The sequence below is a fragment of the Stenella coeruleoalba genome, assembly GCF_951394435.1.
Source record: "Stenella coeruleoalba genome assembly, chromosome: 2".
Taxonomy (NCBI): domain Eukaryota; kingdom Metazoa; phylum Chordata; class Mammalia; order Artiodactyla; family Delphinidae; genus Stenella; species Stenella coeruleoalba.
Window position 1 is genome coordinate 2421505 of NC_137147.1, and position 17035 is coordinate 2438539.

Below are 17035 nucleotides of genomic sequence, written 5' to 3' on the forward strand. Positions count from 1 at the left end.
AAAGACAGAATCTTGAAAGCAAGAGAGAAATGACTCGTCGCATTCTAAGGATCCTCAATAAGATTATAAGCAGATTTCTCATCAGAAACTTTGGAGGCCAGAAGACAGTAAGTCAATATATTCAAAGTGCTAAAAGGAAAAAACCATCAACCAAAAAATCTTGTATCTGGCAAAACTGTTCTTTAAACAGCCTTAAAAAGGAAGGAAATTCTGACATATACTACAACATGGATGAATCTTGAGGACATTATGCCAAAGGAATTAAAAAAAAAAAAACAACTGTATGATTCCATTTATATGAGGTACTTAGAGCAGTCAAATTCAGAGAGACAGAAGGTAGGAGGGTGGGTGCCAGGGGCTGGGAGAGGAGGGAATGGAGCGTATTTAATGGGTATAGAGTTTCAGTTTTACAAGATGAAAAGAGTTCTGGAGATGGAGGGCGGTGATGGTTGCACAACATCATGAATGTATTTAATACCCCGAACTGTGCACTTAAAAATGATTAAAGATGGTAAATTTTCTGTGTATTTTACCACAATAAAAAAAATTTGCAAACCAAAATAAAACCATTAAGAGAACAGTATTCTGAAAAAGAGCATATAACTACCAAGCTAAGGAGACAGGGTAGAATAATAATAAACACTAAATGCAAAAGAAGATCAAAGGAACAAGAAAGAAACAGAACAGGTGGGTCAAATAAATAGAAAGCTTTCAATCAGTAGATCTAACTACAAATATATGAGCAAATACTTAAAAGAAACTGTAAACGGTACTAAATGTCCTACATAAAAGCAAAAACTTCCTTTTAAGATTTGGATAAAAATGTATACAGACATACCTAAAACATAAGAATAAAGAAAGACTGAAAGCACAAAGATGAAAAGTCACTACGCAAACACTAACAAAAAGAAACTGGCGTAACTATATTGATAGGAGGTAAGAAGCATTACAAGAGATACAGAGTGACTCCGTAATAAGGGGTTCAATCCTCCACAGCAACCTTTGGAGAAGCTTCAAAAAGCAGTAGTGAGTGGTATAATCTGATGACATCATATTCACTGTGGGTGTTTTTATGGAAGAGAAAAAAATGGTACAGGAGTGGCAATACAGAACAAGGAAGACATCCCACTTCCAAGCACAGTGATATGAGGAATGTAGGGGAAAAGGCAAGTACCACGTGAGAGGGCTGCAGGGGAAATAGTGCCATCAGGAGACAACGAATTTGCAGTAAGAACAAGAACGTGAGGAACATTCACAAAAGAAATTGAGGATTAGGGGGATTCTGCTGGTGTACCCTAAGTTTCAGAAGGCTCCGTGTAGAAGTGTCAAGAGAAGGTCCGGGGTGCGAGATGCGATCAGAAAAAAAATGTACAGTGTCTTAGAGATTAAAGCCTATAGAAGAAGGGGATGACCCAGGAATCCTGGCCTTCTTGGTGACTGATAACCAAGAAAAAAGAACATATGGGACTTCCCTGGTGGCCTAGTGGTTAGGATTCCAGGCTTTCACACCATGGCCCAGGTTCGATCCCTGGTCGGGGAACTGAGATCCCACAAGCCACACTGCACGGCCAAAAAGAAAAAGAAAAATTGAAAAGCACATAACGAGATCAATACCAATGGCAGAGAGCGACAGAGAAGCTAGGAGTGCTGAGGGAGGGGAAGGTGGGGTGAGGACCTCGCCAGGAACATCTGAAGTTCTGGGGCTTCCTTTCAGCTTCTGTTGAAGCCTCTAGGCTGGCAGAGTAGCAGTCTCACTCTGAGCAGAGGAACACTTTCTTGATCCCCTGAAAAAGGCTGCGCGACTCTGAGCTTGGATTTTAAAGAGCCAATAAATCTCTGGTAGCTACCAGAAGGAGGGTTATTCTCAGAGGAAGAAGTAGAGCTGGTTACACAGCCCTCCTCCAAAGTCCACCTCTAGAGTTCCTAACTGCCCCAGTTCCAGAAGATTTTACATTGTCTTTAATAGTGTTGTTAAGCACAATTATTCTATCCAAAGAAAATGTTACTTTTCTATGAATGGTAATGAGGGTAATGAGAGTTCACCAGTTCTGTGCCTTTGTATTTCATTCATTTATTTGTTCAAAAGATTTTTACTTTGTGCCAAGTATGTGCTGAACAATGTTCTAGACTCTGGGAATACAGCATAAACAAAAACCTGTGCCTTTATGGAGGTTAAGTTTTAGAACAGATGTTAAACAAATACGTACATTTATATTACGTTAGTAGGTACTATGAAAATAAGAAACAGTATACCAGGATAAGCGGGACTGGAGTGCAATGGAGGTTTTTTTTAAATAGGATGGGCAAAATATCTCCTCTGAATTATTCTTGCCCAAAATAATTTTAATCAGAAATTGATCAATTCTCTAAATTTAACCACCAGTTTATAGAAAACATAAAGGATAAAGGAACATGTTAAAAACAGTACAGGGGGTGGGTCTCTAAGACCAGAAAATTGAGAGCTTCTTCGCGCCCCGGCGGCTGCACCCGGTGGCTCGGCCGCCGTCAGCATGCCACAAAATGAATGTATCGAGTTACACCGTAAGCGGTATGGATATCGTTTGGATTACCATGAGAAAAAGAGAAAGAAGTAAGATCTAGAGGCTCATGAACGTTCAAAGAAGGCAAAAAAAATGACTGGTCGGAAAGCTAAGCTCTACCATAAACCGCCATGCTGAGAAAATACAAATGAAAAAGACTATTAAGATGCATGAAAAAAGAAACACCAAACAGAAGAACGATGAAAAGACTCCACAAGGAGCAGTACCTGCATATCTACTGGACAGAGAGGGACAGTCTCGAGCTAAAGTACTTTCCAATATGATCAAACAAAAACGAAAAGAGAAAGCGGGAAAATGGGAAGTCCCACTGCCCAAAGTTCGTGCCCAGGGAGAAACAGAAGTATTAAAAGTTATTCGAACAGGAAAGAGAAAGAAGAAAGCTTGGAAGAGGATGGTTACTGAAGTTTGCTTTGTTAGAGATGGCTTTACTCGAAAACCACCTAAATATGAAAGATTCATATTAGGCCAATGGGATTACGTTTTAAGAAGGCCCACGTAACACATCCTGAACTGAAAGCCACCTTCTGCCTGCCAATACTTGGTGTGAAGAAGAATCCCTCATCCCCACTATATACAACTTTGGGTGTTATTACCAAAGAAAGGTACTGTCATTGAGGTGAACGTGAGCGAGTTGGGCCTAGTGACACAAGGAGGCAAGGTCATCTGGGGAAAATATGCCCAGGTTACAAACAATCCTGAAAATGACGGATGCATAAATGCAGTCTTACTGGTTTGACAGCAGATACATACAAATAACTCCTTATAATTATTGAAGACTACACACCAATCAGGAAACCATTACTCTGATATTTCTGACTACTACCAATCAGCCTTACATGTCTACAGTCATCAAGAAAACTATTGTTTAAAAAAAAAAGTTAATGGCCTAGTTTAAAAAAAAAAAACAGTACAGGGATGCAATCAGAAAATCCAGAATGAGGGAAACTCAACCAATCTAGTGGTTTTCTACAACTAAATTACAAGGGAAATCAAAAACAAAGACGAGAAAATCTACAAATTAAGATTTATATGTGTGCTTTTGGCCAAGATGGTAGCAGAGACCAGATTTACCCTCCTCCCTGAAAAATCCAGACAAACAAACAAAATATAAGAAACAATGGTCTTCCAGACAACGCACATCAGTGATCCTTGAAAGATGGGAAACAAGGGACTTCCCTGGTGGTCCAGTGGTTAAGAATCCACCTTCCAATGCAGGGGACGCGGGTTGGATCCCTGGTGGGAGAATTAAGATCCCACATGCTGCGGGGCAACTAAACCTGTGCACCACAAGGAGAGAGAAGCCTAGAAGCCCGCTTGGCGTAACTAGAGAGAAGCCCGCAATGAAGAGCCCACACAGTCCAAAAAAAAAGAAAAAAGGGAAACAAAGGAGGTCAGCCCTACTGCTGTCCCAGCTTCCTGTTTGAGAGAGCTTCCAGGCCATGGAGCCAGGTCAGTGAAGTGAACCTTTATAAGCAGCCATGGGGATGACAAATAAGCATACTTTTTAAGTGTTCAATATCATTTGTCAGTAGGCAAATGTAAGTTAAAACCACAATATGGGGCTTCCCTGGTGGCGCAGTGGTTGAGAGTCCGCCTGCCGATGCAGGGGACTCGGGTTCGCGCCCCGGTCCGGGAAGATCCCACATGCCGCGGAACAGGTGGGCCCGTAAGCCATGGCCGCTGAGCCTGCGCGTCCGGAGCCTGTGCTCCGCAACGGGAGAGGCCACGGCAGTGAGAGGCCCGCATACCGCAAAAATATATATATATATAAAAAATAATATGATACCACTACACACATATTAGAATGTCTAAAATTGAAAAGACTGACCATGGCACGTGTTAGTAAGGTTGTGGAGCAACTGGAATTCTCATACACGGCTGGTAAGAAGGTAAAATTATAAAACCACTTTGGGAAAGTCTGCAGTTTCTTAAAAAAATTAAGTATACAACTACTACATGATTCCATTCCTGAGCATTTACCCACAAGAGAAGGAAATATATGTTCACACACAGACCTGTACACAAATATTATTCACAGCAGCTTTATTTGTCATAGCCAAACAACGGAAATAACTCAAATGTCCATCAAGAGGTGAATGAATAAAAAAATTTCTGGTGTATCCATACAAGGTAATACTACTGAGCAATAAAAAAGAATAATCAAATGACACATGCAACAATGTGGATGAGTCTCAAATTAATTATGCTGAAAGAAGCCAGACAAGATAGTACATAATTTAAGATTCCATTTATATAAAACTCTAGAAAATGCAAACTAACCTACAGTGACAGAAAGCAAATCAGCGGCTGCTTGGGGGAGGAGAGGAAGGTAGGAGTAGTCACAAAGAGGCATGAGGAAATCTGGGGGTGGGGGGTGATGAGTATATTCAGTATCTTGATTGTGGTGATAATTTCACAGGTGTATACATATGTCAAAACTAATCAAACTGTGACTTCCCTGGTGGTGCAGTGGTTAAGAATCCGCCTGCCAATGCTGAGGACACAGGTTCGAGCCCTGATCCGGGAAGATCCCACATGCCACGGAGCAACTAAGCCCGTGCGCCACAACTACTGAGCCTGCGCTCTAGAGCCCACAACTACTAAAGTCCGCGTGCCTAGGGCCCGTGTGCCGCAACGAGAAGCTACTGCAATGAGAAGCCCGCACACCACAATGAAGAGTAACCCCCACTCACCGCAACTACAGAAAGCCTGCACGCAGCAACGAAGACCCAATGCAGCCAAAAATAAATAAATTTAAAAAAAAACTAATCAAACTGTACACTTTAAACATGACGTTTATGGAATGTCAATTATACCTCAATAAAGCTACTTTTTAATATTTTATTTATCAATTTATTTTGGCTGTACCAGGTCTTAGTTGCAGCACTTGGGATCTTAGTTACAGAGTGCAGGCCCTTAGTTGTGGCATGTGGACTTCTCAGTTGTGGCATGCATGTGGAATCTAGTTCCCCGACCAGGGATCGAACCCGGGCCCCCTGCATTGGGAACTCGGAGTCTTAACCACTGGACCACGAGGGAAGTCCCAATAAATCTTTTTTTAAAAAATAAATTTATTTATTTATTTATTTTTGGCTGTGTTTGGTCTTCGTTGCTGCAAGCAGGGGCTACTCTTCGTTGCGGTGCGCAGGCTTCTCATCGCGGCGGCTTCTCTTGTTGTAGAGCACAGGCTCTAGGCACTCGCGCTTCAATAGCTGTGGCACATGGGCTTCAGTAGTTGTGGCTCATGGGCGCATGGGCTTGGTTGCTCCGTGGCATGTGGGATCTTCCCAGACCAGGACTCGAACCCATGTCCCCTGCACTGGCAGGAGGATTCCTAACCACTGCGCCACCAGGGAAGTCCCAATAAACCTATTTTTTTAATGCAACATGTGCATCATGTTTGAATGCTGATCTAAACAACTATTTAAAAAGAGACAACTGGAGATTTAATTATACTAAGGAACAAATATTAATTTTATTTAATTGTGCTACCTGTGGTTAGATTTTTTGTTGTTATTGTCGTTTTTTATATTTAAAGACTTAATTGTTTTAGAGCAGTTCTAAGTTTACAGCAAAATCAAGAGGAAATTACAGAGATTTCCCATATACTTTCTGCCCCTACACATGAATACCTTCTCCCATTATCAACATCCCCACCAGAGTGGGACATTTGTTACCACTGACGAATCTATGTTGACACATCATAATCACACAAAGTCCATAGCACACTAGGGTTCACTTTTGGTGGTGTACACTCTATGAGTCTGGACAAACGTATAATGACGTGTATCCATTACTATGGTATCCTAGAGTATTTTCCCTGCCCTAAAAATCCTCTGTGTTCTGCCTAATCATTCCTCCTCCTCCTCTAACCTCTGGCAACCACTGATCTTTTTACTGTCTATGTAGTTTTGCTTTTTCCAGAATATCACATAGTTGAAAGAACACAGTATGACGCTAGACTGTCTGTATTTTAGGGATAACATACTTACAGATGGATAGGTAGGTAGGTCAAGACAGGCCTCATTGAGAAGGTAACACTTAACCAAAGATTTGTAAGAAGGAAAGGAGATAAAAGTCATAAAAGTAATACAAGAACCAGACTAAGTAGGTCTTGTAAGGTCGTTGTGAAGTCTTTCACTTTTACCCTAAATGAAACACGGGCCACTGTGAGGTTCTTAGCAGTAGAGAAACATACTGACTTACATTTTAACATGTGGAAGCAGAAGACTTACTAGAAGGCAACCTCAGTAATTAAAGTTATAGATGATGATGGCTTATAGGAGGACAGCTGCAGTGGAGGCAAGTAAGAAGCAATCATATTCTCCAAGCTAGCAGAGATGGTCTGTAGGCAGGGATACGAAAATGATATAGGCAGTTCCCACCCTCAATGGGCAGTGGCGAAGACGTAGAAGCTAATACTTACCTAAAGATAGAGAAGTACTACGACAGAAGTAAGTAACAAGGTACAACAGGAAGACAGACGAGGTGAACGCAACTTAGCGGAGAGATGGGAGAAGAGTCCATGATATTCTCCATAAATGTTGCCTGAATTATGATGTGCAGGTATCCCAACCTCAAAGCTGCTACATCCCCTGTTCAGGGGACGGCACCACCAATCACCAAGTCACTACAGCCAAAGTCCTAGGAGCTGTCGACGCCTCCCTGTACCCCACATTAAACCTATCATTACAGTCTGTCTACTGTAACCGCTTTAGAGCTTTCCAACACAACCTCATTTCCCTCCTACCCCCACGGCATCCCCTCACCAGAACTTGACTCCATGAGGGCTGGTATGTCTAGTCTGTTCACAGTGCCTACAAAGGTGTCTGGCACATAGTACATGCTCGTTTACAAGTTTCTAAATAAATAAGTGGTCTTCTCTACCTTCCGTTAATTCATTCCCACAAGCTCTCCTCATCACACCCAATGATCTTTCCAAACTGCAATCACATTCACAGCACTCTGTGGCTTAAAACTCTCCAGCCTTGCTCAATGAAGAGCAATGACTCCTAAGTGGGGCAGTGTAGCTTTAAAACACATGGTCAGTACGGCAGGTAGTATTTCACAAAAATATTACACTATTGCTTCCATAACACAAACATTAATGTGTTATTTTTAAGAGACATAAGTCTTAAACGGTTATTAAAGCTCATTTAATTTTGCACAGCAATGGGAATCACTGACAAATGGTTATTAAAAATCACTTAGGGCTTCCCTGGTGGTGCAGTGGTTGAGAGTCCGCCTGCTGATGCAGGGGATACGGGTTCGCGCCCCGGTCTGGGAAGATCCCACATTTCGCTGAGTGGCTGGGCCCGTGAGCCATGGCCACTGAGTCTGCGCATCCGGAGCCCGTGCTCCGCAACGGGAGAGGTCACAACAGTGAGAGGCCCGCATACAGCAAAAAAAAAAAAAAAAAAATCACTTAATTTTGCAGAGCAAAGGGAACCATTGAAAAAACGAAACAAGAACCTACAGAATGGGAGAAAATATCTGCAAGTGATGCGACCAACAAGGGGTTAATATCCAAAATATACAAACATCTCATACAACTCAGTATCAAAGAAAACCAAACAACCCAAGCAAAAAATGGGCAGAAGACCTGAATAGACATTTTTCCAAAGAAGACATACAGATGGCCAACAGGCACACGAAAAGATGCTCAACATCACTAATTATTAAAGAAATGCAAATCAAAACCACAGTGAGGTAACTCCTCACACCAGTCAGAATGATCAACAAAAAGTCTACAAACAACAAATGCTGGAGAGGGTAGACAGAAAAGGGAACCCTGGTGCACTGTTGGTGGGAATGTAAATTGGTGCAGCCACTATGGAAAACAGTATGGAGGGTCCTTAAAAAACTAAAAATAGAACCACCACATGATTCAGCAATTCCACTCCAGGGTATATCTCCAAAAGCACAGAAAACACTAATTCAAAAAGATACATGAAAAAATATATATATATATGCATCCAGTGTTCCTAGAAGCACTATTTACAATAGTCAACACTTGGAAGCAACCCAACTGCCCATCAACAGACAATATGATTAAGAAGATGTCAAACTCTCTCTCTCTCTCTCTCTCTCACACACACACACACACACACACACACACACACACACACACACAGGAATATTACTCAGCCATAAACTATGAAATACTGCCATTTGCGGCAACTTGATGGACCTAGATAATATTATGCTTAGTGAAATAAATCAGACAGAGAAAGACACACTATAATATCACTTACATATGGAATCGAAAAAATACAAATGAATGTATATGAAAAACAGAGACAGACTCACAGATATAGAAAACAAACTCATGGTTACCAAAGGGGAGAGGGAAGGGGGGACGGAAAAATTAGAGGTATGGAATTAACAGATACAAAATACTATATATAAAATAGATAAGCAACAAGGAGTTACTGAGAGCACAAAGCATTATAACCATTATCTTGTAACAACTCACAATGTAGTATAACGTGCAAAAATACTGAATCACTATGCTGTACACCTGAAACTAACACAATATTGTAAATCAACTATACTTTAATTAAAATATAATAGGGGTCTTCCCTGGGGGTGCAGTGGTTAAGAATCCGCTTGCCAATGCACGGGACACAGGTTCGAGCCCTGGTCCAGGAAGATCCCACATGCCACGGAGCAACTAAACCCGTGCGCCACAACTACTGAGCCTGAGGTCTAGAGCCCACAAGCCACAACTACTGAAGCCCATGTGCCTAGGGCCCGTGCTCCACAACAAGAGAAGCCACCGCAATGAGAAGCCCACGCACTGCAATGAAGAATAGCCCCTGCTCGCCACAACTAGAGAAAGCCTGCGTGCAGCAACGAAGACCCAATGCAGCCAATAAATAAATAAATAAATAAATAAAATAGGGAGTCCCCTGGTGGCCTAGCGGTTAGGACTCCGCACTTTCACTGCTGTGGCCCAGATTCAAACCCTGGTCAGGGAACTGAGATCCCACAAGCCACACGACGTGGCCAAAAAATAAATAAAAACATTTAAACAACATTTAAAATAAATTCCAAATGGAGGATGACTGCTAGTTGAGTAGAGGGTTTCTTTGGGGGTGATAAAAACGAAATTAGACAGTGGTAACGGTTGTACAACTCTGTGAATATACTAAAAACTGCCAAACTGTACACTTAAAAGAGAGTGAATTTTATGGTGCGTGAATTGTATCTTAGTAAAGCTATTATTTAAAAATAAAATAAGCTCCTTAGCTTGGCACACAAGGCCCTTGTGATCTGTCATGTGCCTACCTCTATAGTCTCACCTTCCACCACTTTCCTGATTGCTTCCCCAAGCCTCAATTATATCAAACTTCCTCAAAAATGTCACATCCTCTCTACCCACAGGATCTAAACATATGGATCCCTCAGCCTGGAGAGCTTCCCTTCATATGCCCTTCAAGACCTACCTAAGGATCACCTCGGGAAAGCCCTCCCATCCAATTTCAACCACCTCACCTCATCCCACCATGCCCCCAGGCTGTCAGAGCACAGGCATACTTTATCACACAGCACTCACGTACACCAGACGAGACATTTTATGACTACTGGATATAGTAAGTATTCAATAAATAAGTCTAATATACAACTTCATTTTCTGTAATGTGGAAAAGCAAATTTACTAAACTTTAGCCAAAAAAGTTTTTTTTGGCTAAAGCAAAGATGACAAAAATCTTACAATTATAGGGACTTCCCTGGTGGCCCACTGGTTAAGAATCCGCCTACCAATGCAGGGAACACAGGTTCGAGGCCTGGTCCAGGAAGATCCCACATGCTGCGGAGCAACTAAGCCCGTGAGCCACAACTACTGAGCCCACGTGCCACAACTACTGAAGCCTGCGCGCCTAGAGCCTGTGCTCCGCAACAAGAGAAGCCACCGCAATGAGAAGCCCGTGCACCACAACAAAGAGTAGCCCCCGTTCGCTGCAGCTAGAGAAAGCCTGCACGTGGCAACGAAGACCCAACGCAGCCAGAAATTTAAAAATACAATAAGTAAAAAAAAAAATCTTACAATTATTAAACCTGGTTGCCAGACATACAGGACTCATTAATATTTCTATTGTTTTCTACATGTTCAAATTATTCATAAGCAAAAAAGCAAACTCATTAATGTTTAGGAAAACTATGTAAGTGTAAAATCCTGTAACAGAGAGAAAAATTAGTGTTCTTAGACCACCATACGTAAAAGGAGTCCATCGTTTTCACACACGAGTTCCTAAAAGTATGTACAAAAGTGCAATGTGTAAAAAGCAAGACAATAGATGTGTCAGAGGGGAATTACGTTCCTGAAAAGCTAAAACTAAAAAACACCTAATTACATCTCATCTTACTTTTTCCAGAGCATAATTCCAATTTCATACATGTTCTTAAATTGGTTTTTTCCTTCACAATTAAACACAGTCCACCAATGAATGTGTCTAATTGAGGCAAAAGTTGCATGCTTATAGAATGCCTAATGATTATTAGCTTTGTCTTAACTGCATTAAAGTCTGCAGAACTTAAACTTCAAATCACTGGTATCAACACTTTCACTTTGCTACTGCTACTTGTTCTTAATAAGATAGAAAGTGTGGTTTCAAAACTTTTTTACAGCAATACAACTCTTACTTTAAAAATGATCTAGAAACTTAAAATGCAAAACTAAATAAAAGCTCAGCTACTCCAGCTTCTACCCCGCTTTAGCAGGGTGAGGGGCCTGCATGCCCACCCCCAACCTCTCTGCTCCACTAACAATACTGTACAAAAATGGCAATGCCATGGAAACTGACCCATTGCCAAGCAAGCAGAACACCAGCAAGGACTCAAAATGATAGTTCATCAGTTATATAAAACCCTAATTCAGTTTAGGAGGATCAATATATGGCATATGAAAGCGCCAGATGTTCAAAATCTAAAAGGCATCGAGCTGAAAATGACTAGGAAACAATAAAAATTCTGTAAGAAGTGCTTCAAAAGGAACACACACACACACAAATACTTACTACATCTCAGCAAGATGGAAGCCTAAGACAGTCCAAGAATGAGATATTTCCTAAATTATACTTTTCAAAGAGAAAAGTATACTTTTCTCTGAAAAAGTATACTTTTCTCTGAAAAAGTATACTTTTCTCTGAAAAAGTATTAGTTCTTATTAGAACGAATACTTTTTAAATAATATATTTTATAAAGAATAGTGAACTCAAAAAAAAAATCCTGCTTTGGAAAATTCTGGCTAGAATCATCAGATTTCAATGAGTAGGCAGACTAAGCACTCTATCATGAACACTGAAATGAACAGTGGCTATATGAAAACATAAAATTTGATATTCTGGTTTCTAAAAGCATTATTATTATTCTATTTACAGAATGCTTCCATGAACATAAACCCCAAACTTAAAAGTTTAAAAGCCACAACAAGCCAAAGCAATTTGCAGAAGAAACAACAAAGCTGAGGGTTATCATGTTCCCTGATTTCAAACTACATTACAAAGCTACAGTAATCAAAAGAGTATGGTACTGGCCCCAAAACAGGGACACAGATAAATGGAACAGAATAGAGAGCCCAGAAATAAGCCTACATTTATACAATCAATTAATCCACAACAAAGGAGACAAGAATATGCAATAGGGAAAAGACAGCCTCTTCAATAAATGGTGTTGGAAAAATCATGCAGCTACATGCAAAAGAATCAAACTGGACCACTTTCTCACACCACATACAAAAATAAACTCAAAAATGGATTAAAGACTTAAATGTAAGACCTGAAACCATACAACTCCTAGAAAAAAATACAGGCAGTACACTCTGGTTGCCAGAAGGGATGGGGTGGGGGGTGGGTGAAATAGGTAACAGGGATTAACAGGTACAAACCTCCAGTCATGGGGATGTAATATACAGCATAAGGAATATGGTCAATAATATTGTAATAACTTTGTATGGGGAAAGATGGTTACTAGACTTATCCTGGTGATCATTTCATAATGTGTGCAAATATCAAATCATTATGTAGTATACGTGAAACTAACATAACATTGTACATTAACTATATTTCAATTAAAAAAAAAAAAAAGCCTTAACAGCTTCAAGAAGAAACGAAATAGATTAGGGGTAAATGATAACATGTAAATGTGTACTAATGTTTTCTTTAAAAAAGGAAATATAACCAATTCCTCTACTTTTCTTTTTTAAAAAATCTAGACTTCTGCTTCCAGCCAAGGTGGGGTGACATGAACCAGATTTACCCTGTCATTATGAACAACTAAAAATGAACATACAAAGCAACAGTCTTCAAGACACTGGACACCAAGCAACAGAGTACAACGATCCCTGAGAGATAGGAAACGAACGAAGTAAATCCTACAACTGTCCCGGTTTATTGCCTGGAGAGAGTTTCCAACTGGCAGCACAGGGAGAGAGAACCCAGGGAAAGTCAGGCAATCTCCCCAAGTTTAGGAGGCAAACTTAGGCCAAGTAAGCCAGGGCAGCTAGAGTTTGTAGGGCAGGACACCAGAAAAGAGAGAGCTGCACAGAAAGAGAACTCCAGAGATCTCCTCTTTGTGTATTCAGCATAGTACTGATCAGCACATGCCTCTGAAGAAAATACTTGAGGTATCTGAATAAAGAACTACTCAAAAGAATAAAAAGAATAATCCATGAGGCTCACACAGGGCCAAGAAGAGTGCCTATTCCCAACAGCCAGAGTGGAAAACCTCAGAATTAAAGGACTATTGGGTAGAGTAAGTACTCAGAAGGGTTTTGGCTCAGTAGTGGGAAATAATTAGCCCTAGACTAAATGCTGCTCTGATCCCACCTAACAAAGCTTAAAAGCAAGATCTGAAATGAACAAACCATGTCTAAGGAACTTAACCATGTTCCAGAACAAAGCGCAAGAATATTTATAGGAATATAGATACCCAGCATCCAAAGTAAAATTCATAATGTCTGGCATCCAAACAAAAATTACCAAACAAGCAAAGAAACAGGAAAAGACAACCCATAATGAGGAAGAAAATCAATCAGTTGACACCAACTCAGAAATGAGGTGGATGGGAGAATTAGTAGACCAGGGCATTAAAACAATTACAACTGTACTGCAAAGTGTTTGAGAAGTTTGAGGCAAGGCTAGGTATGCTCAGGAGACATGAGATACATTTAAAAAGCCCAAATCACACCTGAAACTATCACAACACTGTTAGTCAATTATACTTCAATAAAAAAATGAAAACATTTTTAAAAGACCCAAATCAAACTTCTAGATATGAAACCTGGAAGATGAAAAAAATACATGTATTAACAGCACATTAGACGCTACAAAAGAAAGACTGGCAAACGTAAAGATATAGCAATAGAAAGCATTCAAAATGAAAGAGAGGGGCTTCCCTGGCAGTGCAGTGGTTAAGAATCTGCCTGCCAGCGGGCAACATGGGTTTGAGCCCTGGCCCGGGAAGATCCCACATGCTGCGGAGTAACTAAGCCCACGCGCCACAACTACTGAAGCCCGCACACCTAGAGCCTGTGCTCCGCAACAAGAGAAGCCACCACAATGAGAAGCCTGCACACTGCAGTGAAGAGTAGCCCCAGCTCGCTGCAACTAGAGAAAAGCCCGTGCGCAGCAACAAAGACCCTACGCAACCAAAAATAAATAAAATAAACAAATTTATTTTACAAAAAGAAAGAAAAAGACTGAACAGAGCATCAGTAAGCAGTGGGACTTCAAACAGCCTAATATATGCACACCTGTGTATGTGTAAATATGTATAGTTTATGTCAATTAAACCTCAATAAAGCTGTTTTAAAAACCTAACCTTTTCAGGGCTTCCCTGGTGGCAAAGTAGCTAAGAATCCACCTGCCAATGCAGGCGACACAGGTTCAAGCCCTGGTCCGGAAGGATCCCACATGCCGCAGAGCAACTAAGCCCATGCTCCACAACTGCTGAGCCTGCGCTATAGAGCCCAAGAGCCACAACTGCTGAGCCCTCGTGCCTCAACTACTGAAGCCAACGCGCCGCAACTACTGAGCCTACATGCCGCAACTACTGAAGCCTGCGTGCCTAGAGCCCTTGCTCCGCAACAAGAGAAGCCACCACAATGAGAAGCCCGCGTACCGCAATGAAGAGTAGCCCCCGCTCACCACGACTAAAGAAAGCCCGTGCAGCAAGAAGACCCAACGCAGCCATAAATAAATAAATGAAAATAAAGATCCCTTTAAAAAAAAAAAAAAAGGCTGAGCCTTCATATTGTTGATTTTTTAAGTCCTACATTTATCTTCAATATAGCCTTATATCTTAATCATCCTTTTGGTTTAATTAGGTACTAAATAACCACCTCAAAAAACAAACCTCTCCAAGCTTTCAATTTCTACTTGCTTTCTCAAGAAGCCTGTTTTGAATACCTTAATAGCAATATTTTAACAAATACTCCACTAGAGGAATTCAGTACACAGCCATCATAATATTTATCGGCTGTTCCAATATCACATTTCATCATGCACCTTGATTAAAGGGGCAAAACTACTGAACTAATTATGAAAAACAAAGCTTTCATCAGAACCTCTAGATCAGTGCTGTCCAACAGCACTTTCTGGGATAATGGAAATGTCCTACTCGGCGCCGTCCAATACAGCAGCCAATAGCTACATACTTGAAATGTAGCTAGTGTGACAACTGAATTTTTAATTTTATTTGATTTTAATAAATTTAAATTTAAATAATTATAGATCGGGGCTTCCCTGGTGGCGCAGTGGTTGCGAGTCCGCCTGCCGATGCAGGGGACGCGGGTTCGTGCCCCGGTCTGGGAAGATCCCACGTGCCGCGGAGCGGCTGGGCCCGTGAGCCATGGCCGCTGAGCCTGCGCGTCAGGAGCCTGTGCTCCGCAACGGGAGAGGCCACAACAGTGAGAGGCCCGCGTACCGCAAAAAAAAAAAAAATTATAGACCACTAGTGGCTATATTACTGGACAGCACAGCTCAAGACAATTTAAAAGAAAATCTAGATTGAAATTCTTAAGAAAGATTAGCATTTTCAAAATAATTTTTTAACATTTACAGCTTATATATATTAATTTTTAAATTAATAAACATTATAAAATCATAAACACAGAAAAACTCCTATTTTTAAGGCTTGGCTCAAAGGACCACTTCACCTAAAACTTCTTCCTGGTTTCTTCAATGGCCCTCCTCCACCCCAGGGTCAGGTGACCCCGCCTCACCATGCCTCACAGCACCCTCTGTGTGCTCTCATCAGTGATGGGGTGGGGGGGGGGTGGGAAAGGGGAAGTAGACGCTTAAGGGAGATGAGGTTTTCTCTTGGGATGATGAAAACACTTTGGAACTAGATGGTGTGGGTGGTGGGTGCACACAATGTAAATGTACTAAATGCCACTGAATTCTTCACGTTAAAATGGTTAATTTTATGTCATATGAATTCACCTTGATAAAAATAAATTTTTAAGAATGCATCTAAGATGTGTATCTCTAATTCATACAAATTCATTACTAAAAAGGCACAGAAAACAGGGAAAACCAGCTTTTAAATGCAACTTTAAAGCTCATTTTTTCCCTTGGGTTTCCATTTTTTAACTAAACTTGGTGCTTAATTATCAACTGTCCATTACAAAATGCCTATTCAAGGTAAGTCAGTCAGTGCACACAAATGTTATTAAATGCAGAACCACATTCAGCTACATCAAATGAGAAGAGAAACCTTTAGATATTTAAACCGAATTGGTGGCTCAAAAAACTAAGAAAGCAGAAGCACATGACACCACCAAGACTTTATGGAACCGAGTAAGACCAGACTAGCCAAGTACTTACCCTACTCTTCTTACCATCCTGATCGCCCTATATCCACACTAAGTCTGAAAGCAGAACTAGCCCAAGCCCGGAAGCTTCTATGTCAGTAAAGCAGGATCTGCAATCGTCAGTAAGATTATGTATGTGTGTAAAACAGCACAGTTTAAGTGAACAGAATGTTTAACCAACGCCCAAAATTTTAATTAACCTTTTCAGGCATAAATAGGGCCATCAGGTAGTATTTCTTAGTCACTAGATGAAACTGCTGAAAAGGATAACCATGGCCAAACTTGAGGATCAGAGACTCACCCAAGTGCCCTCGGTAAATGTACAAGGCAAACCTTGGGGTTCTGGGCAGACAAAAACTAGTCCTTAGTTAACTTACACTATGATCAAATCAAACATGGCAAACTTCACAAACAGAATAAAGCTTACAATTTTCTTTAAGTATACTCTGGTCTTTGAAAAATAGAATACAATTCACCAATATATACTTTGGGGATTTTGGGGGAGGCAGGGCAGGGTTAGTTTGGTTTTTGTTTTTTTGATGGGGGAGGAAGGATGGGAATAATATGCAAGGGAGGAGAATTAGTTGTTGAACAACACTAACCAGATAGCTGTATGGGTGAAACTAAGGGGTTTTTTTTAAATGCTCTCTTAGATATT

The 17035-nt window shown here is 40.8% G+C and overlaps 1 protein-coding gene and 1 pseudogene across 3 annotated transcripts in view; one reads left to right on the forward strand and one right to left on the reverse strand.

Annotated features, from left to right (window-relative positions):
- The window catches only part of RCOR1 (REST corepressor 1), a 119397-nt gene that overhangs the window by 93189 nt on the left and 9173 nt on the right, over window positions 1–17035 (reverse strand). The gene's annotated exons all lie outside the window — the stretch shown is intronic.
- Window positions 2511–5062, forward strand: LOC307182700 (ribosome biogenesis protein NSA2 homolog; annotated as a pseudogene). The gene has a single exon. The product of its transcript is annotated as a ribosome biogenesis protein NSA2 homolog (transcript).